We start from the raw sequence: 26,361 nt of genomic DNA, 5'->3' as shown, positions 1-26,361 counted from the left end.
GATGGCCGCAGAAGAACAACACCCGGACTTGGGCTTCAAGGAAACACTTATTCTATGTTGGGCATATTTTGTTAGTTTTTCCCAATTCTTACAAGCAAGACGCTTTTGGGACAGGAATTAACAACTTCCCTCTGTTTTATCTGGAAAATAGCAACCAATTAGTACATCAAAATAAATGACAATGAAAATCATAGCAGCAGGCAGAGTATAGTTGAGGGAAACAACAGTTATGAAAAAATTTCTCTTTGCACTTTCAAACACATTCTGTCAAACTTTGTGCTGAACTTTGTGGCATCCATATCACCTGTCAGACTATAGCACCTTTACAGTCATGAGAGCAATACTTCACCATTGCTGACCAGTATACACAAGACTAATCAAAGACTAACAAACCTTGGCAGAACATTATTTAAGAAATTCACTTTTCTTTAGATCAACATTTGGCATTGAAGCAAACATTTATAAGAAGACAAACAGTTTTCTTTGGACATACACACTGTCAATAAGCGAACACAAAACACCAACAGATCCTGTTTGCTTACTGCAAACTTTGCAATAGTAAAATCTGTCTCACACTCTTTTCTAAACCAAGTTTAAATGCCTACAGCTTGCAAACATCACCATCATGTGTCTGTGGAGAACTACAGTGCCAGTATGCACAACCACTTACATGACATGATTCACAGATTTTTCTCTGTTTTGTATATGTTGGCATATCTTGGGGGCATGCTCAGTCTAGTGTGTTGCCTGTTTTCCATTAAATGGGAAGACCTTTTGAGACAATAAATATAGGTTTTCATCAGAGCCCTGAGGCATCCATTCATCACCTTATCTTGTCCCAAAGAGTTTTTGAAGAGATACGTAATAAAAACATTCTCATTTTGCCAACTGCATAAAGGATTTAGGGATGGTGAATGAATACAAATTAAATCTAATTACATACTTCCTACTTTTTATTTAAATGTACACAATGCTGTCTCATTCTCTCCATCCTGCAGTGTCCAGAGTCACTTCACTAATTCAGTGCTTGAGATTCTCACTAAAACTAAAATATACAGCTAGCAGAAAAAGGGAAACTTTAACAGATCTCCAACCAACCTGAAGAAAATTAGTATTGCTGTTTCCATAAATAAGCACAGCTGAAGAGCAGCTCTAGAAAGCTATAGGAATATAGAAGGTAGTAAATTCCACTCCAATTACATCAAGCAGTAAGTAAAGCATCAGAGACAGGTAGTGCTGAAATCAAGTAAGGTTGTGCTGCCAAAGCAGCAACCCAAGACAGGCAACCAGGTTGAAAAACGTAAGGAAAATCATGCACAACAACCTCACAACAAAGGGAACTGAGGGGAGGATTGCAGTGAAGACAGGGAGCCTGACAAAGCAGATGCTGGCCTCAGAAGTGCAGGGCAGTTTTAAATGAAGTCAGTTTAAGAAATGGGCAGAAAAAAGAGAGAGCATGGAAAAAAAATTGAAATGGGCATATGATAACGCAACAAGGTGTAAACAACAGGAACCCGGCAAAGAGAAATACTTAGCAAGGAGATCAGAAGATCAGGACAACAGGGTAACTTGAGAAAACTAAGTGAGGAAGGGAAGAAAACTGAAAAGCGGGTAAAGGCAGGAGAAGAAATGGAAATGGCCACTCTTGCCACAGTGTACACAAACAGAATTCCAGTTCCAAATTTTGGCAAATCCAGCAACCTCTTGTGCTGTTTTTCCTTCTCTCCCACTTGTGCAGCCTTACTGCCTTTTCCTGAAGAAGGGCATGATCCTGCACCAGTAACAATTCCTGTCATCCTCCCCTGGGCAACTCTGCCCGGAACTCTACTTCCATGTTTACCACTACATACTACACCACTCATCACTTGTAGACTTAAAATAATGAGAACCATGGTGACTCTCAAAATGCTTGCAAACTGAGGTTTCCTGTTCTGAGAGTCATCAGCTGGGGCCTGACTGAAGATTGCCACCAAACTGTGGGAGAAGTTATTTTTGTTTCAGGTTTGTTTGGCTTTCTTAAGGAAAAAAATTCTACAGGCCACTTCTTATGCATGAGGTTGTTTCAGCAGAATGTCTGGATTTCAGCTCAAGCTGTGATCTCACCATCTCCTCCAACTTAAAAACACTCATACAGACTGTTTTTCTAACTCTCACCATCCTAACCAAAACATGTGACATCACTCTTTCTATAGGTGTAAAAATGCCATCTCTCTTTTCCACACACAGTATTGAATTACTTCATTAATCAGAAGGAAACTCTGAGTTTGAGAAGCAGGGCTAGAAACTGGGGTTCAGTTTGTTAAAGTAACAGTATGTTGGTTCATCGTTTAAAAGTCCTTTTTTTTAGACATGGATCTCTGTTGTATGTTTTTCTCTACTTGGTGGTTTTCTGTTTGTTTCTCTCTATCCCAGTTCTGCTACCCTTCTGTCTTTTCCATCTAGCTTTTCATTTACCATAGATGTCCTTGCCCAAAAAAAATGCTCACACATTCATTTTTCTTTCTTTTCATTTTAAGCTTATGTCTGTCTTCCTCCACCCACTGTATCTTTTTCCAAGTTATTTAACAATTATTTTAGCTTTGTTTTGGCCATCTTACATTCTATCTATCACAATTTTTTAAAGTGTATTTCTTTTTTTTCTTTTTTTTTTTTTTTTAATCCAGATGTCATTTCCCTTACCCTGATGGGAAAGTCTCCTTGTTTTTTGATCTACCATCTTTCACCATTCCCATTTTATTTTCCAACATCCCATAGCCCAGTCTTCCCAGCCGAGAACTGAACCATGCCTCCAGCACAGCGCAAAGCATAGGCAAAGAAAGATGAACCAAAGCAGGAAGCAAATAAATACAGCCTTGACTTAAATTCCCATGGTCAAATCTGGACTGATGCCCCCACCAGCTGGTGGGAGTCCCCTCCCTTTTCTGGAAACGAGGAGCAGCTGCCTGACTGCAATGGCAGCCAAGCTTGTGAGCCCTTGTTCCTTTGCTGTCTTAGGAGAGCACAGGACCTGCCTCCCACACCACTCCTATGGCACCATAAGTGCCTCCCCATTTCTCCTCCATAGCCTTGGCAGAAGGAGCATCTACAGCATTAGCCCTGCTCTGAGCAAGACCAGTTTGATCTAGGCTGTTGCCTCTAGCAACACCTCCAGCTCTAATATCTGCTGCCTGTTACCACAGAGACAACACACCATGGAGGCAAAAGGCCTGGGAGGAGAGAGCAGCAGGAGCTCAGAGCGGTCTTTCATGGGGATGCAGTCAGCACACCACCCTCTGCTTCCCACTCCTCCGCTCCCAGGCAGCAGGGAGTGAGAGCCTGAAGAGATCCTCCTTCCTGTAGGAAGCTAGTTGGAAACCACTGCAAACTGTTCTATTGTCCTGACTCCTCTCCTCCTCCTCCTCCTTTTGCAAGGGTGGGTAAGGAAAGGAAAAAGATCTAATTTTTCTGGTGAACTGAAGCTGCATGATACATGGCTTCAGATTAACAGTGAAGTCCTCCAGGAAGCAGGACAACAGGCCTCGAGCTCATCAAGGTACCAGCTTAAACATCTGCATCCAACAGCCCTATGTACACAGAATTCTTCCTAAACAATAGACAATTAAGTGTAAGATATATAATCCTCCCTTTAACATGCTCTGAAAGAATAAAGACCCAAGCCACACAGCAAGTTGATCAGACTCAGATTGCAAATGGTTTCATCCCCAGCTCTCACTCCCTACAAAACAAGCCTGCCTCGTTTTAACTGTAAGAGACAGCTTAGTATTTAACACTCATATTTTAAAGAAAATCTGGAGAGTGTAAGAGTTCTTTTTATTGCTCATAAGCAATTAAGGAACGCCATTTACAGGCTCTGTAAAGCTGTCCTCAGTGAATAAAAGGCAGGGTGGGGGTGATTCAGCCAAGAGAAATCACAATTGCTATTTAAAAATTTAAGGATCCCACCTCTCACTCAAATAGTCCTGAGGAAGACCTCAGAAAGCATTTCCGAAGGGTACATGACAGAAAGTGCTGTGAACTAAACACTGCAAACTTGTTTACACTCTCACTTAAAGCCAGTGTAAACCAAGAGGTGCCATTCAGAGAAGCAACACCAAGATAAAACTGATCCAAGCCTCTGAAGGAGCACTGCACTGGGGAGATGAGTTTCCCTCTTGCCTTGGCTGGCCTATAATCAATGAGTGTCATTGATCTCACTGCTGACTTGTGACTTCAGTGACTCTTATCTCATGAAGTTTCATGAGTAGAAATTACCTGCTGTTTAATAAAGCCTTCCTAGGGCACACTATCACTGATTTAGTTGCTAAGCCCATCTTAGCTAGTCTGCAAACACCAGTAGCTCCCTATTAGCACCCAAGCTGACCTTTCCTATGTTACAGCACAATGGCTCTTACCATACCTTGATATAATAGCATTGCCTGCTTGATTTCAGCTCCCACAGGTTACTGCTTACTGGTTTGTTTTCATGTCTGAAGACCAAGATTCCTTATTTTAAAACTAAGAAAATATCATTAAAAAAGTTTTGTCATTGACAAATGGAGCTGTAGCTGTGCTGTAAGAAACCAGATGGAAATTTAGTTCATGATTCCAGTAAAAATGTCAGTGAAATGGAACAAGGAACTCCTCAAAGACCAGTGGAGCATATATTGTTCCTAAATTTCAGACCTTACCAGGACCAAATAAATTCTAGAACCTACACAGCAATGAGCTGTTAGCCTCTTCATTCCATACCAAAATGGTCTTTCAGAGACTTAGAATCCACATATACAATAGTCAAAGAATTCTTTTTCCTGGTGCTCTGGTGACTCCTGCAGAACTGGAAGAGACTGGTAAAAAAAATATCAGAAAATGTTTATAATATTTTCTTGATAAATACAAAACTGAAACACCTGGCATTATTTTGGTATTAACTTTGCCAGTGTAACTATAGTGATACCATGAGCTCAAGTGAACATGGCTGGCAAGGTTTTCCCAAATGGAATACTTTCAAACCACCATCCCCACTAGAGGTACCATTGAGAGTTTTGGGGTGTTGCACACCAAGTAAATCATGCAATGATTTTGAGTTCAAACGTTAAGCTTGGTTTGCATTTGTCTGCACAATACCATCCACCTGCAGCAAACAGGTTGGTGCAGGTGAGAAGACATCATTTTGTTGAGAAGAAGAGCCCAATAGAGTCTGAAAAGGTGTTAAAGTGTTCATCATCAAGTCCTCTTGAGTTTTGGTAAGGTTTTTCCCCCTGTGTTAAACAGAAGACAAAAAACTGCATGCTGAGTATTTTCAGTGCAGTGACCATTATGAAGTTTGAAGACAAGGATCAACAGGCTGGCTGCCCTGACACGGGTTGTGCTGCAGAAAACTCACCAATTTCTCTGAAAGCAGAGTTTATATAAGACAAACTATAATCCCACACTAAATTCCTGCCAATGCATAAATACTTGACAACCTTCCTTACTCCTCTCATCCTCGAAGTCCAAATGCATGCTCCACACTTCACTGAAAGCAGACCCTATACCCTTAATCCCACATTTCCATTCTGTGACAGACTTACTCCTGACTTCTTTAACAACCATGTTCTTTTAAAAAATGAAAATGATGCACAAGAGATACAAGAGATACGCCTGAGGGAAATCCTTATATCAAGGAAGAACATTCCTGTATTGTGAAGTCTAAGGTTTTGTGGAACTCCATTTAAATCAGTCAAATGTTACAATATCCCTGTCCTTTTGGCTTATATCAAAATGCACATGGTCAAATTAGTCAAAAAGATAATCCAGAAAGATCAAGATATCAATAAAAAAAAAAAACAAAACAAAAAAAAAATAGCAATCAGACTTTAAATGAAATATTACTTCTGTGAAACAAGTATTTTTCTTGGAACAAACTCTCACCCATCACACCAGAGGAAATCAGCTTAGGCTCATTATGATGGAACGTTAGTAAGAACAAAATTTACTTTCCGTGCCTCTTTATTCAGAAGTTACAAACTTTGAAACAGAGATTTAATAACTAAATAAACTGATTATCTAAGCCCTCAACCTGTGAGCAGTCTATGCATATACTTATATTTACAGACTTAAGTAACCCAATTCCTAGTAGTGTGTGTGTTTCAGGACACACACATTACCTTGAATGTTAGAGTATTTTGCTTATAGCAGTACAAACCAAACCCAAGGGAGCCACATGACTGTACAATGCAGCTGTATCTACAAGTTGAGAATTACTGTAATCAGTGGAAATAGAAACCCAGATTTCCTCTAATATCACAAATTTGCTCAGCAAAGTTGACTAGAGACAGCTAAAATTGTTTTCTACTCAGTAACACAGGATAAATGGGAAAGAGACTGATCCTGGATATCCTCTATTCAGTCATCCAAGTATTACAGTTCCTTGCTAGCAGTCTGCTAGAACCATAACCAAGTCAGGTTTTATCAGTATGGAATGCACAGACCAGGCCTTCAAATATTAAATAAAATATTTCCTTACAACTCTGATGGTGTGAAGAATAAAAAAAAATATTAAAAGGAAAGAGGAGAGGGAAAGGGGGAGGAGGAGAAGGCCTGTGTGTGTATAGAAGGAATGTGGGCTCAATATACAACAGCACTAAATATTTTATCTTCGAACCAAATTGCTACAAAAGAGTCCTGATTAACATTTCATTGCAAAAGATGCACCACTATACTAACGGCCTTAAAAATCTACATTTAAATGGAATACAAAAAAAAATGTTATTCAAAAGCATTCTCTAGACATTCCCTTTTAAAAGCAGTAGGTTAAAGGTTTGATTTATATAGACTTTAAAGAGGTTATACGCTGTCTTTGTCACATCACAGTTTAACTGTGTAGTTTCACCTCAGCTTTACATTTATGAACTGGATGAAGACAATACCATTTCTGATGTGCAACTTCAGACGTTTTTATTTTTTATTATTTGTCTGTTAAAAATTCCTTTTGGTATATATAAATGCTAACATCTAGCCTTTGAGGTGTTACTCTTTTACTCTTTTTTTTTCACTTATTTCCCCAAAAAACTAACATATGCTACAGGTTTTTATTTTATTTTACAGAAAACAGCACATGAAAGCATTGCTGGAATATTTATTAGATTCATCTGTTATCGTTTTGTTACATGATCTGCAAAGAAGAAAAAACATACTTATGGTTATACCAAACCAGCAGGATTGGTGCACCATGACTGGTACAATATGGACTGTACTGGACCCTACACCACAAATGTGGCTTTACCATATTTCAGTGTGTTAAGTGCTTGCACAAGCAATGCTGTTTGAATTATGTAAGGACTCTGTTGTGCATCGCCTATAGATTAATAATTCTCACTCCATGCAAAATCCAACTAAGCTAAGGACAAGCCCTAAAGATAAAACTCAACACTTGCTAATCAGTTGTTCAATAGTGAATCACAGCACAGAAGGGACTTGCATGGCAGCCAGCCTCCACGGGATGCCAAACTGGGGGCCCATCTTCCCATCTTCCCCCAGTGTTTACACAGGGAACTGGTGAGAGATACTAAGCAAAGGCACCAAGCCACAGGAGAGAAGCCAATACTCTAATAAATGCAGAACACATCACAACCTAAATATGTTAGTGTAAATGTTGAATGACTTCTAATTATTTATAATCAGCAGTCATTAAGAGTCATGCTTTTCCCCCTTGATTCCTTCAGCAGAGAGGAGGCAAGCATGAAAAATGGGTTAGCAGCCTTTCTGTGGGCCAATTGCTCCTGTTCTCAGAGGGACTCAGCCAAAGCCCATTAGGAGGGTACTAACCTCAATCTGCTGTGCATCAGTCCCTGAACGCCACAAAAGTCTCTAGATTCCAAAAAGGTTATGCTCCCCCTGGCTTTAAAGGCAGAGGGAGAAGACTTGAGAAGCTTTATGCTACAGTCTCTTTCCCAGAAGATTTTTAAGCATCCCATGAGATGCAGTCAGAGGTCAAATAGTGCATAACACCCCCACACAACCCACTTACCTCCAGAGACTTGCAAAGAGGAGGGCACCTTCTGCAGAGATTACAGGAGGCAGGAGTAATGCAGTTATGCAGAAACTCAAAGGAATGCCAGGTGTGCCCAGCATCGATGCAGCACTGCAGTACACATTTGCACCTGCAGATTGTCTCCTCCCACCCTTTACAGAGAACCTGGCTGCACAGATGTGCACAGGTGGGTCCTCCAAAGGAAATGGTGATCTAACACCAAAAAAGCATTTTTAAAGCATTCTTCAGCATTCAGACAAAAGAATCATTTTACATGTCCTACCTCCTATCAGACCTTTGTTATCCTCAGTGAAGCCCACTGCTTTTCTGCTGGGAGGGTCTCTCATGCAGAACAAATGCAGTCCCTTTATAAAGCCTTCTAATTAAAAGAGCTCCTGCAGTCCTTAGCCAAACTCTCTCCCATCATCCTCACCCAACAAAATAAAACTTCTGACTAAAAGTTCAGTAATGCCAACTGGAATACACATTCCTTATGATGTTGAAGACCCTAAAGGAGAAACACTTGACAAGCTGTCTGTAATGCTTGTGAAACATTAGAAAGTCACATTTTTTTAACAGGTGATCTGGTAGTACAGAGCTGCTGAAAAACATGGTTTGTGTTTCCAGCTACTGTCCACAAGCTCATAATCACAGTGCTTCTAAAACTCCAGGAATCTGCACTGTAGGATACTTGATGACATAGCAAATAACTCTTCCATTGATGCAGCAGTAGCAGCTCTCAGAAACAACTCTGGCATTTACTCCCTAAGAAGTAAATATTGATATAACAGCATCTACCAGAGCATATGCAAAAGGCATATGAATGATTGCTTCTGCCAGTGCAGACTCACATGTTCAGAATCACACCTGCCACTTTATTCTGAATCACTGAAGCATGTAAATCATGAGAGAGAAACCTCCGCTTACAACTGCAATGAAAAGAAGCCAAGAGACTTTCTTCCAATTTCATCCAGCCCATAACTCTATTCTTAGACGGGCATTTTACATGCAACATCCCAGTCCTGCCAACATACATAAATATAAATTACTCCACCAAGGGAGCAGCCTGTGCAACATCCATGGGCATCCTGAGACCATTTGCCAGTATGTGGTTCTGGGCTTTTTAGGTGAGGTTCTTATCTTTAAGCAATCACTGTTTCAAAATAATTTTACAGTAAAAGGTTGGAGTAGGACAGTTTGGAAAGCCCTACAAAATTGAGTTTCTGCCACTCAGCTTAATGGATTTCAGGCAAGGAACAAACGGGACTTCTCCAACAATAAGAATAGACCCTACCAGTTAGGCAGACAGAAGGAATTAAGGTAAAATAAATGGTATGGTTACTATACAACCCCATGAGGAGACCTCAGCTCACCACCATGAGGTGTATGAGGTGTATCACCTCAGCTCAGTGACCACTGGCATTATCCAATCCACTTCCCAGCCTCACATTGCCCTCAACAGATCTGCTCCACTGTAGGTCTTGCTAACAGGTTTATTTTTATTCTGAAATGTGTCTTAGGATTATTGTCCTTGTCACCTAAAGTTTCTCAAGAGTCCTCAGGGCATTCTAACCCTCAACAAGCACTGTAAAATGGCAATAACTAGCATCATCAGACTTAGTACCCAATAGCAAAGCTTTATTGCCAAGCTGAGGGCAGTTCTTGATATAAAATTAGGCCAGTAGATAATGAAGCTAGATTGCTCCCTACTGGCACAAAATTTTGAGATTTCATGCTTCTGCATTAAAATAACCCAAACAAAAGAATTAATTAGTGAATTGGAACATGTATAGCAGCACCCAACATGTGCTCATTTACAGGTTCCAGTAAGAAATGTGCATTCATAAAAGAAAGGGTCTGCCCCCACAAACAGATACTTCCCAGTGCTACCAGCATGGCAAAGATAAGAAGATGCAGTCTGCAGTGCTTAAAGATTCAAACTGTCTCATCTGTCCTAATGGTGACTTAACAATACTGGTCCCAAATGCAAAACTCACTAATTTCTGTTTGACGTCAACAGCTATCCAATGGAGTACGACAAGGCTTCAAATCCCATCTGAACTGCTGCAGAGCCAAGAGCTGAACATACATCTACAGAGATAAAATACCAGCATATAAACAAGCTGTGATGGCTTGTTTCTTGAAATCCAACAAGACAGTCTAATAAGGCAGTCACACATCCTTAATTATGCTGGCTCCAAAACAAGTTTAACTATCGTTTAGGCAATTCCAAAAACATGGCAATTGCAACATAAAGTATAACTCAACCATAACTGCTTATCGTGAGTAATGTACATTGCATGCTATTTTCAGATGATAGCAAATTAGAGAGGGGTGGCACGCTGATTTGGCAAAGATTTCTAGTGACTGTCTTTCACTCACCCCAGAAAGGAGAGAGAGAAACAGCCATCATCATCACCATCACCACTACCACTCATCTACTTCTGTCATCCCAGAGCCAAAGGGAACATAGGGATACTTATCCTGATATAATGAGTTACAAAATAGTCTTCCCCAGAGGATACAGGCAAGCTTATATAACCAGCAGTGAAACTGGGCAACTTTCCAGAAAATTTATCCAACTGCCTGCAGTCTCCCATTTCAAGGTAGCTGGAAAAGCTAACTGCTGAATAAAGTCATTTGATCCACATCCCATGCATTTAAATAAAGAATATAAAAGAACAGACAGTTTGCTAATTTCTATTTCCTAAAACACTGAAAGGTAAAACATCTTCCTCCCTTCACCTGCATTCATGGTCTCTTTTAAGTTAAGACACTCAAAAGCATTTCCAGCACTGAACAAGAAGAAATACATGTTTATGGATAGAAGCGAAGTGTTTTTTAAAAACACAGAAATATTATACCATATTCCAAATTCAAAAAAAAAAAAAAGGAAAAAAATTTATGAAAGAAGCACTGTAAATTTTTAAGTGGAATATTCCTGTCCCTTTCTATTACCCTCTACCTCTCTCTTTCTATTCCATTTCTTGAGCATGAAGTCAACTGGGATCACATGATGGGAGTCACATGAGCCAATTTCAGAGTCTTTGCTGATGTCTTAGGAGAAAATTTAGACTAGACAGACCTATCTAGAAAGGAACAGTTGAAGGAGACAGGCTATAGTTTGCAACATATTTATTTTTATTACATATCTTTATTCTTATGTCTCATTTTTCAGATTGGAGATTGATTCTGTCTGAACTTCAAAAGAAGGAAAAGAAAAGTTTATAACCTGAAGGGACACAAAGCAGGGAAACAGATTTTCAGTGAGATCATTCCATACCTCTTCATAGCTTATGTTTACTTTAGTTAACATCCACCTAACATCGAGGACTCTCTACATTTTGAAGAATTGACTGTTGCTAAATTCTGAATGCTTTCCCTTTCAACTACACCTTGATAGCCTGCAACATGCACACACTGCCCTCTGCAACTCCTCCAGCAGAACCTAGGAAAAGCAATTTTACTGCTCTCTTTATTGCTAAACAAAATGTAAGCCCAACATAATAAAGGGTTTTACTTAGACTCCTCTAATTTTCTCATTGTTTAGGTATGTTCCACATTAAAATAAGTTCAACCCTGCAACTCAGGGGACTTTCACTACCAGACTGCCAAGGATTGGGTTTCCACAGCAGCCAAGACTCCTGAAGTCCAGAAGCATCTGTACAAGGCAATAATGAGTGCAGTCAGACCACGCTTGACTCTTTGCAGATATAAGGGATGCCCATGACATCCCCACGGAGCACATGCTTAGGGCAGGTCCACTTGCACAGAGCCCTGGACAGTAAGTCTGACTTCCCTGGGATGTCAAAAAGCCAGCAGAAAATGCTGTGCCCACCTGAACTGTTCTTTTTTTTGGGTAGAGGTTGTCTTCACTTCCCAAAGAAGTGACGAGGCTACACTTCTCAGAGAGCAAGAGAAATCTAGCACAGTATGTCTGTGCAAATGCAAGCACAAAAACAGCAGCCTGAATTGAGCTCACCCACGCAAACAAAAAATTCTGTTGCTCTTTCTTCGTGTCTAAGATTTGTGTCTAAAGGTAACATTTTGCCCCATACTTAAGAAGCCTGAAATACTACATTTTTTTTCAGATTCACCCATTAGTAAAATTAAGTTTTCTGTATCAATTATTCTGTTACCAACCTGTAAGATCTTACATTCCTGCAGTTAAAGTACTGGTCCTATGAACAGCTATGACTTCTGCCTAACACTGCTCAAATACTGATTCTTGACAGGTCCTAAGTCCAACATGACAACCAAAAAATTTCCTTCCTTCCTTCCTTCCTTCCTTCCTTCCTTCCTTCCTTCCTTCCTTCCTTCCTTCCTTCCTTCCTTCCTTCCTTCCTTCCTTCCTTCCTTCCTTCCTTCCTTCCTTCCTTCCTTCCTTCCTTCTTCTTTTTCCCCTCTTCTTTCCTTCTTTTACTCTTTAAATACCTGGTGAAACTTTTAATATCTTTGCTCAAGGTTCGTATTCACTTATAGACATAATTATTATTTTTTTTTTAGGAGTAGGCTTATTTTTAGCATCTCCTTGAGCCTTGAAGATAAATGTAGCAATAATTACAGTCCCTTGAAATATTTTATTACTTGAGATATTTTGGTATCATTCATACTAAAGTTATTTCTCAGAAGAAAAAAATAATTTCTTGGTGCCAGAGAAAATGTATGCAAGCCGTAAATTCTGATTTAAGTTTGATGGCTGAAGAAAAAGGTCTTTGGGAATTTAAACAGCAAAACGAATCTACCTCCCCCTGTTCTCTGAACAATCAAAAGAAAGTGTTCAAAGCTGAGAACAGGACTTTTAAAATTATTTCCACTCTTTTATGTGCAGCATTATTCTCTCCCAAAGCAGCAAACAAAATGGTGTCTTGGAACAGATACTGTAAGCTCAGGGTGGCTGTCAGAAGATGCCGATGCACCTTAAATTGAAAATACAAAATAGAACCTACTATTTCTATTTTTCCTTGACCAATACTTTAGAAAACTTTGCACTGAGTTAGACTAAAATGAATGTTGGAAATTAAATTGGTAGAAATCCCCTGAGTGATTCCAGATACATGTTTTTTTGGCAAGGATACTGTGATCCTGTGCCCATCCCGGTGTTTGAAAAGTACTAATGTCCATTCACTCAAACTCTTCAGCCAAATGTCTCTGAAGAATAATTCATCATATACACCTTCAGAAAAGAGGTTTACAATAATGTTCAGAAAGCAGCTTCCAAGTCTGGAAGCAAAATTGTGCTGTTTTCAATTTTGCTGGAAAAAAATGTGAGAGGTGTGGTTCTTTATGAAGGCCCTGAAAATGCCTGTAAAAACCAGCAGGTTTTATAGCACTTTGTGACTGAATATTTAAATATAGATTCAAATAAAGGATTCCTATGCTGTTCCCATGGAAGTCAATGGCAGTTGACTTCAAGACAGAGGTCCCGATCTTATCAAATCTCTGAAACCTGGAGTAGCTCAAACTACAAGGATTGATTCTATTACTACTGCATGGGAACTAAGATATCATTATTCTTTCCCTTCTTTCTGATCATACGGAAGAGCTTTCAAATAGAAAGTTTGTAAAAGAAAACATATTTCCAGGATGAGGTCCTGAGATGGCTTCATGAGAAGATATCTCAAGTTTCAGAGATGTGATAATTCAGTGATCAAGGGTGCTGGGAGCCCAGACATCTTACTAAAGAGAACCAACTAAAAGATTATGGCTTGAGTAAGGACTAGAAAGAAATACCTAAGACTGAATATTTAAAGCCTACTAGTTAAAGTTGCAAAAAATCTTTTCAGTATTTCAGTGAGTTGTGAACTTCAGCCTAAAATTAAATAAAACTCCATCTTACCACTAAAGAACAATATGAAATTACAACTACAAGCACACCTTACAGATACCTTTTATGGGGTTAATTTTGTCTCATGCCTGTCTCACTGTGATCCTGCAAGTCATACTCCCTCTTTTGAGCCCTGACCCCAGAAAGGGACAGATTTCCCTGACCTTCATGGTGCAGGCAGCTTGGAGCAGCCCAAGAACCCCAAGAAGGGGTGAGGAAACCTGTGACTCTCAGACACTTGAACTACCATCAAGTTAAGCAAAAAACCTGAGGTGGGGAGAGAATACCAAACCTCCCTCTGACCTCCAGCAGATGCAATCCCCAGGCACAGAGAGATCCTGGCTGTGAGAAGCTGAGGATTCCCAGACACTTCCAAAGGGAAAATCCATGGAGCTGAGAGAGAAACCCAACACGCAGTGCAGCCATCCACTGAGTGAGCCCATTCTGCATCACTATGCCGTGCAGTCAGCGCTGAAACCAACCCAGGCTTAAGGGCTCATCACAGATGCTGAGCACCCCAGGGACCCAGCCTCCAGCAACTGGCAGGGTCTAGCCTCCACCCTCCTCCTCTCCAGCAGAAATACAAATCCAAAAACAAAAGCAGGAAAGCAGTTTATGAGGAGCATTTTATCTGAGTTGAAGTTGGAACGGGCTGTAAATTCCCGTGGGACACCTAGGTTTACACACTTCAGATGAAACCATAAATTGAATATTAAACACACATTTTTATCAAATCATATTTCTCCCAGAGAAGGCTGAGGACTGCCTGGTGATTTTTTTAATCTGATTCACTATGTTTACAAGTGGTAGGAAAGCTGGTTATATCAGCCACTCCATCTTTTTAGCTCTATTCGAATGACTTTGATTTTGTTTTTCTAACACTGCTAAGAAAACTATAATGCAAAAAAAGAAATAAAATCTATAATCTGTGAAAATGCACTCTGAAATCCATCAACCAAGTTGTATCCATAATTGCTTCCCTGGCTTATCAAAAAAAGGCTCATTTGCATTATCTGTTATCTTTAGATACCCATCCTGGTCTATAAACAGAGTTATCAATCCCGTTCAGAGGCCAGTCCACAAATTGAAGTTTTCTGTAGAGGGAATTAGCTATAAACAAGCCTGAGGCAATTTTCTTTGACAGCCAATGGTAAACCATAGGAAGTAACTTCAATAGTGATTTACAGTTCTCCTCTGGTTTCCATCCAACTTTTCCTTCTTGTGCTTCTGTTCCATCCAAAAAGGAATTTTTCAGATGTTCTAATTTCCCATTCAAGATGCAATCAATCCCAAGTCTAGGTGTGTCTAATCCAATTTTTACGGTATGTTCATGGGCCAGCACCAGAGAAAAAGAACTCTCTTTTTATTTTCTTTCAATTGCCTCTGCTGCAATCACAAGACTTGTCATCTCCTGGTGTGAAATGCACAACAGCAAAAGAGAGAGCGAAGGAGATTTGAGAGAGAGAGAGAGAGAGAGCGAGAGAGAGAGAGGGAACGCCAGCCTACTAAAAAGAAAGGGGAAAAGAGATACAGAGAAAACACTAACATTTTTTAATAACTCTACATACTGAAAACTTGCATTTAACAGAATAATGAATTAACTCCAACTTCTTAGGAGTCTGTGTGGAGTTTTTAAGTCCTCATTCAAATCACAATACACCGTTAGAAGCATGATATTTAGGAAAGGACTCCAGCTTCGCACCGCCCCATCCTCCTCATCTATACCACAGTGAAGTCAGATTCAAGTCCTGTACTGCTTGCTCATGCACACCCCTCTTCTGCAGACAAGTAAACCCCATTGTCCAGCCTCCCACACCACTGAAAGTCAGAGGACTGCTACTCTTTTACAAATGAAAGATCCTTTCTCTCAGCAGCTTAACATACATTTCAGCTAGCTCTGACCTTCTGAAAAAAAAACCAAAAGCTGAGGACTTAAAATATTTATTTTTCAATCTTTAATTAAAAAATATCTCTAAGGCATTGACATGCACAGTGGATCTTAATGTGCACCCCAGGTACAGAAAACAAGTAACAAGCAGGGCCATGATTCCTCTCTGGGTAAACTACAGCAAATGAAAGTAAAGCAGCCAAAAACCCAATATGAGAGAGACCGATATGGATTTAAATCTGTGAGAGAAGCGGCAGAAGAACAGACAAGAATTACACCCAGGAGTTTAGCAATTAATAAATAGTCCCTGTGTCAATGCAGACCAATAAAAACTGTTTCCTTTTATATTAAAGGAAAATATATCTCTGACTACAGAGCTTGTACATTTTCCTCTTCCTTTTCTCTATATACGCATTTACCTGTGAGACACATATATGTGTGTATATACATACAAGCACAGGTTCTTTTTCTCCTGACTGAAAACTACCCTAATGGGTAGGCACTAATGGATTTGAAGCGATAAGGTAAAGGCAGACATGCAAAATGCTCCAGAAGTTCTGTTCCTAATCAATCACCAGAGATCAGTGACATCATTCAAGCCTTTGATCAGAGCTCCCCTTTCAAGCTTAAAAAGGGGTATAGGTTGACCCACACCAGTGGAGGGACTGAAGAAACACCTAGGATACAATTCACAGTGAAATATGAGAAGTCACTGGCATCCCTCTTCAGAAAAACTATCCCTTCCCACCTTCCTCAAGGAATACAGCGTACATTCCAGAGCAACCAAGCACAAACAACAGATTTATCTCTTTCCCCAATAATTAGAAAACAGCCACAGAAACAACACATCACAAAATCCTTTCAGATTTTATTTTTGAAGCCTGCACATACATTTTCTCCTGAGCAGGCAGTTTATTACATTTGCTTGCATTTTAAAATCTCCTCAAGTCCATTGATTTAAAAAAAGTAAAAGAAAAAATAAAAAAGGAAAGGAAAAAAAACCCACCTTATTTTCCCAGAATATCTGAGCAGATATTAAGAAATAAAGGCTGACATCCATTTTTAAAGAAGAAATAACTTTCAGGAGAACCAGCATCACTGCAAGCATTCAATAAATTTAGCACCAGCCTTTGTCCACATCAGGGCATTCAGAGAGTTTGTATCACTAATCCCATTTCAGCTAAAATTGAGCTCCATTGTTTCTCCTTTCATCTGAGTTTCCATGGCACTTACTAGGACTTAAGTGTTATTTACTTAGTGCAGTTTGTTAAAAACAACAACAAAAAAGTACATCTTAACATGAGCATCATATTTGTTTTACTTTCAATAACCTCAAGGTGCAGTCAACATTTTACAGTCTCAGAGATTTCTTCCATGTAAAAATTCTTCAAGAAAAGCAAAGTTGAAAATAGACCTGAAAACACTCACTTCATTGTTTTTGTTTGTTTTTTTCCCCATCTGTATTTTTAAAAATCTAATTGAGCTTCCTGAACTGCAGCAAAAATGTAGTTTATTATCTCCCTCATCAGGTGATCAATGATTTCATTAATAAGACAGATAACAAAACTGTCATATCATCGACACAGTTATGAAAGATGATCCTGGCTTCTTGCTCCATTTTCCAAGGTCTGGGATACTCTGTGGCAGCTCTGAGTCCATTCAATATTTTCCACAGACAGAGAAAAGTGAAAATCCATTTTGAAACCAATTTCAATTAGGATCCAGAAGCTGTTATCACAGGTGTCGCAGAATGGGCCCGTAAGTGGAAATGTCGCCTATCCATTCTGAAATGAAACCTTATCAGGGCCTACGAAGATGGCTGAGGACAGCCTATCTGTAAATTACTTTTCGTCCTGTGTTAACTCAACCCTAGTTCTGTCATATGGAATTCTTTCCAGCCCCTCGTAATAATCTAATGACTAACCAGGCGCTGTACCAAAACGGCTTTTATTCTGCTCGGGCTTCCCCCGCCAAATGAACAGGGCTGCAAATGCAAATAACCGGAGGCAGCCAGGCGAGCCGACGTATTTAGTAATATCATTTAAAGCTCTCATAGTTTATTACAGGGAACTAACGGGCTTGCATTCTGAAGCCTGTCTCCACCCATTGCATTCCTGGTGATTTTTCAATTGCAAACTCCAAGGCCCAGTTATTTCATTAATTCAGCACCCAAGTAGTGAGGCTTTTCTCTCACATCTTTCAGTCTCCTTTTAGCAAATTATCCCATGACGGAGGATTTATTCAGTCAAAGACCTCGGACTTTGAGAGGCAACAAAAGAATCAAGAGACTTTCTGGTCCACCTGCCTGGCGAATGATGAGGCAGGGTAAAGCCTCCCCTAGAGAAACCAATCAAACCATTGTGTGGCACAGTCAGACCTTTTCAACTGTCAAGCCAGGAGAGCAGGAAAAGAGATGAAAGAACTCAGGATGAAGCTACCATTTACAGAACCATGTGGGAATGGTCTCCGAAGATTTAATAATTGGGATGGAACTCAACTTTCTGAAAACTAAAAGAAAGGGGGAAAAAAAAAGGAAAGGAAAGGAAAGAAAAGAGAGAGAAGAAAAAGGAGAGAGAAGAAAAAGGAGAGAAAGAAGGACAGAAAAGTGAGAGACCAGGAGGAGGGGAAAACACTGCTGGTCAAGCCCACAAGGAACTTTTCCACACATAAAACCCTTTGTTGTTATGTATGAACCCCTACACTGGAAAAGATGAGAAAAGCAAGTACAGGACGGGGGCACAGAGAGAACGCATGGTCTACAATACTAACTTCAGTTTCAGCAATTTATCATCCCATCTTAGGAAAAACTGCATCAGTATAAACCTGTTCTATTTAACAGAACAAAATAATCCCCCTAGTTTGGGACATCTGTGTGCATTTTCAAGCTATTGCATTTGTGGGACTCAAGTTTCCACTTGGCTGCATGTGGAACATGCATGAGAAGTCATACTAAATGAATGGAAAACAGCATATTTTAAGTGGCCGGCATGTGCAAAGAATGTGCTCCTGTATAGCAAGACTCCAGTTGACTGAAGGCACAAGATGAGGACCTGCTCTTTGATAATCTGACACTTATAATGTCTTATAAGCCAAATTTTCAAATGATCTGCAGAAAACCCAGTATTTCCTGTATGCTTCTCTTTTTCAAAGTGCCTCTGCAAACTTGAAGTATGCATTCATCAGTAGGTCCAGATCATGTTTACAAACAAATCTTTTTTCTGACTTGCCAGCCTTATGAGCAAAAATAGAATCTACAAATTAAATTGTGACCATTTGCAGGATACATCAAAGGCAAACACTTTTAATGGGAAATAAGATAATAATACAGCACTAAAAATCCATCTCATTCCCTTTTAGTTGGGCTGTCAAAAGAATGCTTCTCCCTCCCCTTCCACTCTCACCCCAAAATAATGAGATATGTCTTGGAAAGAATACAGAAAATGTAGTTTTAATATGGCACCTTCTTTACATAATCACAGACTATACCCTTAGCTCATTTCTCCCACTTATTGGCATATTATTTAGTAATAATTTCTATGTAAGCAGAAACCGAAGTTTTGATTCTTCTACAAAAGAAGAAAAAAAAAGAAAGGGGGGGAAGTAAATAGAAACATACAGAGGAGGGATATAATCAAATGCAACACTGATTCCTGATTATTTCCTTTTAACTGAAGACAGATATGAAATAGAAAACAACTAGAAAAGATGAATGCCATTTGAAAACCTGTTAAGTAATTTAATCACTTCAACTGCCTTAATTTACACAGTTCAGATCATAAAGCCAAACACAGCGCCTGCCAGAAGGGTTGCCTAGCTTTAAGTCAATTAGAAGGATTTTAAAAAATTCTTTTTTATTTACTTTAAGAAGATCATCTGCTCTGCATAGCTCCTTCACTTCTCTTTTTTGGGACCCAGGATCCACAAGCTTTTTGCCTTAAAGTGCCCCTTTCAATACTTCCAAGCAGTCTGGCACCCATTTGTGTTGACACCCATTGCCAGCAGCTGGGAGGAAGATGCCATCACTTGGAGCAGCAGTGCTGTTGCCACACAGCCTCACCACTTTGGTGACACAGGCTGGCACAGAACTGCAACGTCTTTACTTTTACAGTATCTTCTGAAACCAGCACTTCGTGGCAGCAAGTTAGCCTTTTTTGGAAGGCTAACAGAATCACTGAAGTTTCAGCTGCCAGCAGCCTTTTTTTTAAAAAAGTCAAACCTCTTGGTTGCTTTCTCCTCACCAGTACTGTGGGCTGTAATGGCTGAATTTTTTGAATTCTGACTGACACTAGACTCCTGCAAAGCACAAGATACAGAGCATGGTACCACCACCATACTGCAGAGACACAGTTTAAACCCTTTTTATTATTATTACTTCTGTGTCAAAACCCAGGTACAATTTTAATATGGCTGCTTGGGTGTTTAAGGTTGAGTCTTTTTTTGTTGTTGTTTTTCAGGAAAAAAAATCCCCAGTGTAAAATTTCCTAAATTTAACCTCCACCCTGAACAGGTGGCAAGCTTCTGCTGCTAACTAATGTTTTCTCCTGATTCCACCTCATGTTATCCAGCAGGATGTTAAGTCATTACTTACTGATTACAGTGATTGCAGGGATAAGCCACTCAATCATCTCTTTCTGGAACTTGCAAAGGGATACAGGAGGATTGACATTTAATATCCCTTATGCTATTAACCACTGCAGGGAGGGGAAAGAAGGGGGGGAAAAAACGAGGGAAATCTCAGCAGAATTAATGAAGCAATACTGTATTGCACTTGCAGATCACTGGGTTTAGAGTGGGGTACGTGTACAGCTGGCTCACTGAGGAACAACACTAGAAAATAGTATCAGGCAGAATGAGTTATTACAGTCTACAATAAGCCATAACTTGATGACTGAAATTTTATTAGTAAGCATAAAGGACCATGGGTACATTACTCCAAAAGAACGTGTATTTCATCAGCTACTCACACCAGATTACAATACACCAAGACATGCAGTCCCCATTTAATTACAACCTCCAGTACTTTCATTTCCAATACTTCCAAGCATCAGGGTAGCCTATTCTCCCCTAGGAAAAGTACCTTCTTTTAAGTTTATCCTCTTACAACCTGGCCGCAAATATTAGAACAGAAGAGTGCAAAAAAATCTTACAAGTTCAGGTCTTAGCCCTTATTTTTCTGGGCTACCACATGTGGCCAGTCTACCCTTAACTTTCATGCTGCTCTACACCACTTGTAGATAGGGATTACTTGCAGTATTTGTCTTGCTGAAAAAGAAATTTGTCAGAAAAATATGTACACAGAAGTTATCATTTCCAGCATCTAAAACTATAGGATGTTGCTTCCTCCTTGACCTGAAAATGAAAGTGAAGAGGGCCCCTCCATCCCCTTTGATTTCAGGGGAAGAGGATGGCATCTCCTAATGACTTTGTAGAATCAGGTCTCATATAATCAATTCAGGGCTCAATTTACAAGTCACTAAAATAGTACAGGCAATGTTTCTTGATACCTAACAACCTCTTTTGAACCCTGACCTCCCAACAGGACCCTGAGCACATGAGTCCAACAAGGGGTCCAAGAATGGGTATTATGATTAACACCTATTTTATGGTGAGGCTTGAAAGCAAGCAGCAGGACAAGCACCAACTGAAAGTTTAAACAGGAAATGTGATTCTTATGGGGTTGCAGACTGCTGAATACTTCCTTCCATCAACCCTGAAAGTACTATGAAGAAGGAAAAAAAAAAGAGACCTAGATGAAGCTGGCTCTTCTTCTGAAAGAATCAAAGTGGACACATGAACTTCCTCTCATTTATTCATCTATCAAGCTTGGTTTTAAGTTACATCATCATTAAGATAATAATTTCTGCTTTCTATCACTTTAAAGTATGTTCTCAATAGCTATCTGATTCTGATAAAGGTAGTCAAGTCCACAACCTACATATGTTTATAATTAGCTTTTTTTTAAGGCAGAGTAATAGGTTAATAAGAAATATCAGATTACACTGGAACAAGCTCATGGGTCAAAAACTAGACAAAACATATCAAACTGAAAATAAGTGCTTGGTTGTCAGACACTGAAAGAGCTCCTATACAATAACTGCATTGTTTTAATGAAACATTAAAAACATCAGTTTTGAGCCAAAATGTCCAAAAGAGGAAAGCATTCAAGTCACCAACAAAATTCACAAGCCAAACAGTAAATAAATCAGGTTTGAATACAGCCTGAATTTGAATCACAATTTCCTAATGTTCTCCAAGCAATACTGTGAAGTGCAGTCTTGCCTTGTACAAGTATCAGTTCAGTCCTTACAGAAATTCCCTCTACTTTTCTGAAATTAAGGCAAAAAAATTAATTATATCTATGGTACAGATTAAGTGAAAAAAACAAGCGGCATTGAGCTGTGGGCTATGTAAAGTTAGTATGGGTTTTTTTAAACAATGCCTTTAAGGAAGCACCCTAAGAAAAAAACCAATTCACCTGCAAAACAGAACGCAGAGTCAAAGCAGCCGCCTGCACTAAAGCCACTGCCTAATTGTAAGCATGCAAATACCCACATTATTAGGGCAAACAGAACTAGTCCCGTGGCTAAAGCAAGTCATTTGCTTAAGTTCACCAGACTGGAGTTCATGACTTTACTGCAATGCTCGGGAAGGCTGGCAACTCCTGGTGCCGGGGCAGCAGGAGGGCACTGCACCAGTGCAAGCAGCACAGCTTCACAGGCAGGGCATGGCAGCAGGCAGTTTTCTGCTCCAGCACTGCAGCACTCAGCCTGACATATGGACTTGGTGTGCCATGGTCTCAGACAGCTCTTCCGTCAGGCTGCGAGGCACAGGGGCCAAGAGCAGCATGGGGGAGGAGCAGTCGAGAACAAGCCTTCACACAGGCATTCATCACAATGCAGCAAGACAAGGCACTGGGCAGACTCCTGCATCATTTCCAGCATTCACCTGATGATTTCTTTCTAACCCTGGAATTACTTGAAATTACAGGATGATCCACCAGGGTCTAGCAAGGCAGGTTTTGTGAACTGCAACACCAGACAAAGGCTCTCCGATGGGAGCAAAGAACTAATGGCAATGAGTTTATCAATGGATACCACCCTTAAGAAAGCCATTCTTTGCATAACTTGATAGAAACCTGAGTGTGCATGCAGAAACCTTCAGAACGACCTAGATCCATGCTATGACATGGTAAGGAGAAGAGTGCTTTGTTTCCAGAGAAGTGGCACAAATGTGCATATAAGACAAGACCCGACAACACAGCCCCGTTAGCCAGGTGGTCCAGGGCACTGGCCTCTACTCCAGTGTAATATGAGTGGCACAGCCATGACATAAACATGATTTATTTGTTGTTGTTATTACCTTGCCAAAGCAGATTAGCCTGAGGTTATCAAATCCCACCAAACACAAAACTAAGCTTACTTTATGCACTAGCACAAACTTTTTCATTCATACAGCCTTTTGTGAATTAACATCTCCATTAGCAGTTTTCTTTAGCAGTTTTTGTTCCCATGGATATTGGTCTAGCAGTAAATATAGCAGTCAAACAAAGTATGAAAAGGAACAATCCTAGTAGAACTGCACACAGTTTGTTTGAGACACACAAAATGAAACACAAATAAGTAAAAAACCAAAAGCTTGCAGAAATGAATTTAAAACAAAGTAAGAGTGGTTCCACTGGGAATTAATGTGCACCAAAGATTTTTCTTATTACATTTCCTTTTACATTGTAGTCATTACAAATTATGATTTTTTTTTTTTAATTTTTGATCACATGTATTTTAAAAGAAGTTTTAATTTGCTCCAGTACATGTATTTGTCCTGGAGCAAATTTATCCTGGAGCAAATTTTAATGGCTTAGCTCTAAATCCTGAAATTTAGAGGTTTATAATGGAAATGCTGGCAGGTCCATATCTAACACATTGCAAGCATCTTGGCAATACAGTGCTTGTAGTCAGGTGAGTGCAGCAGAAATCTTTATGGCATTAAGTAATGACAGGAACTCAGCAGAAGTGGCTAACTTGTAAACTGTGGCCCATGCCTGCTCCGTGCTTGAGACTACAGAGCAGCTGGTACCTTCCAAAGGACACCCTTAGAGTGGCCCTGAGAACTTCTACTGCATTGTTCAGGTTACCACTGAACAATGAGCTCCCCTTCCAGGTCACCTTTCTCACTATCTTTCCCTTGCATCTAGATTTACACCAGGCTCTTCAACGCAGTCTGCACAACATATGATTTAAGTTTTTCCACACTCAATAGCCATATTAACATAGATCCTGCTCCTGGGTGTGTCACTTATTTCTGGGAGCTGCTGAAATAATGGCATTTTCTTTGTTTCTTCACGACTGTATACTTTGCATAAAAGCTATAACTAGCAGCTTTCCATCTGTTTATGATCCAAGTTCTGAGACCTTCAGAAGAGAGCAGAGATACTGAGAAAACACTTGTCTGTACATCACTCCTCAGACAGGTATCAATAAAACTTTACCGTGCAAACTTTGTCAATTCATGAGTTGTCCAGAAGTATAGAAGCACTGATATTAGACATGATTATGAGGTGACATGGGTATGATAGGCAGATGTTGCTCTGCAATGACATCAGTCTTCTGAGAAGAATAGCAGGGATCATTCTGTCCTTTTGTTATTTTTAAGGGTACCTTACCTTGTTTAACAGAGCCTTCAAATGCAAATCACAACATTTAACATTACCACAGCCCTTTGCAAAAAAAAAAAGAGGCACTGAATCAATAAAAGCTGCATGTTTTGTAGGAGTGGTGTCTTATAGCAACTGATGATGTTCCTGTAGTAATACTCATTCCAGCATTAAAGAACAAAAGATGCAAATGCGATGAAAGCTCCAGCTTTCATGCAAATTGTCCCTGTAACCAAAATTCATTATCATGACAATCACATCTGCAAGAAGCAAAACTTTTAAAACACTGCAAGAGTAAAACTTACATTTAAGTTCCTAAAGTTTTAGTATTAGTATTTGTTTTGGTACATGCTCCACGAAGTCCTTAGACTAAGAGGAAATTTTTCATATCAAAGAAAGAATCGAATATTTTATCCCTTTGAAGGCCAGCTCTGCATCTCTGGAAAGCCGTTGTGTCTCTGTTATGCATGCAGGTAGATTAGAAACCCAAACCTTGGAGATCCTGGTGACTTCCTTAAATACAAAGACTAACAATGCCAACACTTACCCACTGAAAACAAAGTTAACTGTCATTTACTTAAGGAAGCCTCGGGCCCCAGGATGTGTACTACATTAGCATCTCCTTCCATTAGTAGGAGATAATTCAGTGACACAGTCATTCATTAGACTTGAAGTCTTTCCAACTCTTAGGAGTTTGATGACTGACCCTGCTATGCAGTAACACTCCCCATAGGTGAAGCATGTAGTTAAGAACTAAAACTACCATTAAAGAAAGAAAACTACTTGACAACGGTATATTAGTTTCAGAATTAGGCAAAAACATCTTGAAGGCCTTCATTTTAGCCCTCTAAATCTAAATGTTTACCAATAACATTCAAGCTAGCCCAAACAGTCAGAGATGAATGTTTGAGTACAAACCCCTGACACATCAAAGAATATGCATATGTGTTTAACTGTGCATCTGCTTGAAAAGTTGGGCAAATGTGGAAAATCCTATTATCAATTAAAAAAAATACAATGGAGGCCTCTTCAGTTAATGTGAACCACTGTAATTCTATTGACAGCAACGGATCTGTGCTGACTTACACCAGCTGAGGATCTAATTTCATATGCCTTAGAAAACTGATGCAACCTTCCCCATTGCAACTCAAGGGTTTTTATACTCTCATGGGGATCAACTCCATCTAGTAGGTCAGCAGGTGTTGAGTCTGCTTTGAATCTGAAGTCCAGTCACACAGGAGGATACTGGGACACGTGCCATCTAATTTTTAATGACCTATGGACATTCCCCTCTAGTATGGCTGTAGGATTCATGTATTTTCTCCTGTAGTCTAGTGGGACATAACCTGTTTCTTTGAGAAAGCAGAAACCCTCTACTCAAGATATCAAAGTGAGAACCTGACCTGGAGGACCACAAGCCCAGATAAGTGAGCATGATGGAAACAGAAAGTGTGAACTGAAAATGTTTTGCCAGAAATACACCAGGACCACAAAAGATACAGAAAGGCATTTTCTACTTCTCACCATAACTAGACCGATTTGTAAAAAAATAGCAGTTTTAGCAGTTACTCCACAACTATCCAAAATCCATAGGTCTGCCCGCACCATTTCAAGCAATTTTCTTTTCTAATGCAACAGGAGTTTTGCATTAGTAGGAACCAATATGCTCAGCCCTCTTACACCAAACAATGAAAATGTCTAGGGCTGGGTTGGCTCACTCTTCTGAGAGGCAGGGAATATGTAAAATTGTCAACTGAGATATACTCTCTGGGGAGAATTGAGCAAACTACTCCAGTTTTGCAAATCTACAAGCTGTACATTCACAACTTCGAAATTAATCCACCAGAGAATACACACTTAGCTTGATGTTTTGTTCTGGGCATTAAGGGGCTTTGGTTGGGTGGGACAGGGTGGGACAGCCCTTTCTGAGAAGGAAGTTTATTTGTAAAAGAAAGAAAAAAATACTCTTTGCCATTAATTTTGACAGACCTACTTCTGTCTCTATA

The 26,361-nt window shown here is 39.7% G+C and overlaps 1 protein-coding gene across 1 annotated transcript in view; it reads right to left on the bottom strand.

Annotated features, from left to right (window-relative positions):
* GLI3 (GLI family zinc finger 3) overlaps positions 1-26,361 on the bottom strand; it is a 201,778-nt gene that overhangs the window by 160,389 nt on the left and 15,028 nt on the right. The gene's annotated exons all lie outside the window — the stretch shown is intronic.

The sequence above is a fragment of the Molothrus aeneus genome, chromosome 1, assembly GCF_037042795.1.
Source record: "Molothrus aeneus isolate 106 chromosome 1, BPBGC_Maene_1.0, whole genome shotgun sequence".
NCBI classification, from domain to species: domain Eukaryota; kingdom Metazoa; phylum Chordata; class Aves; order Passeriformes; family Icteridae; genus Molothrus; species Molothrus aeneus.
The sequence above is the reverse complement of the archived record's forward strand: the minus strand, read 5'-3'. Positions and strand labels throughout refer to the sequence as shown.